At 46.0% G+C, this 1,136-nt stretch overlaps 1 non-coding gene across 1 annotated transcript; it reads left to right on the plus strand.

The window, feature by feature from the left end:
• The first annotated feature begins 1,026 nt into the window (after window positions 1–1,026).
• Window positions 1,027–1,136, plus strand: LOC129406959 (U6 spliceosomal RNA). Its single transcript, XR_008631366.1, has one exon. It is a non-coding gene; the product is annotated as a U6 spliceosomal RNA (small nuclear RNA).

Here is a 1,136-nt window from a genome sequence, read left to right on the forward strand (position 1 = left end):
GAAGCGATATCTTATAACCTTATAACCTTATAATATCTTATAGTCCAATATTTTATAACCTACTTCTCCCTCTGGGAGAAACTAGCAAAGTACTGAGAGTTTCCTGCCCACATGGGACAGCCTCGCAAGCTTCCCATGGTGTATCCATATGCCAAAGCCAGTCACCAGCTGGATCTCATTCCCCTGACCCTGAAAGAGCCTCCAATGCGGCATCGTTGGGAAGGCCGAGTGGAGAGGGGCTTCTAAAATCTCAGGGATAGCATGAATGGAGACATTACTGAGACCACTTGGGAAATTCGACGATCAACGGGATTTCTTGATTCGTGATTCGTGTGAGTCATTTAAAGAAAATTAAATAAATAAATACAAAATGCAGTCCACTGGAAGGGAAGAAGTGGACATGGTGGAAGGTAAGTGTATGTATCAATTACTGCCTCCCTTCATTGGCCCCAGGAATGGAAAAACGCTCTGTAAATGCCACCTTTACAGGCTTAGGTGTGTTAACTGATGTACAACGAAGTGTTAATGTTTTAACCTGTACTGGCCTGGATGACGCCATGGCTAATTTACAGCCATGTATTGCAGACATTGCTACCACCCGGTGGCGTGGGGATTTACTACAACAATGGGGAATTAAAATACCCAGAGAAATCTCTCTTGGATAGGGGCCACTGCTTGTAAAAAATCTTCACCCCAGGGGACTGGAGCGAGAGCACAGCGGGGAGGGCATTTGTCTTGCACGTGGCCAACTCGGGTTCGATTCCCAGCATCCCATAGGGTCCCCTGAGCACTGCTAGGAGTAATTCCTGAGTGCGTGAGCCAGGAGAAACCACTGAGCATTGCTGGTTGTGACTCAAAAAGATAAAAGACAACAAAAATACAAAACAAAACTTCACCCTGAGCCGCTCTCCCCATTACATGGACAAAAGGAGGCCCTGTCTGGGCTGAGCAGCGGCTCTTAAAGAGGAAAACTGGTCGCCTTGCGTGAATTACTTAAAGACAACTAACACCCGAAAGTTAATGATGGTGCTCACTTCGGCAGCACATATATATACTAAAACCGGAACGATACAGAGAAGATTAGCATGGCCCCGCGCAAGGATGACACGCAAATTTGTGAAGCATTGCACATTAAA

Source organism: Sorex araneus, chromosome 8 (assembly GCF_027595985.1).
Source record: "Sorex araneus isolate mSorAra2 chromosome 8, mSorAra2.pri, whole genome shotgun sequence".
NCBI lineage: Eukaryota > Metazoa > Chordata > Mammalia > Eulipotyphla > Soricidae > Sorex > Sorex araneus.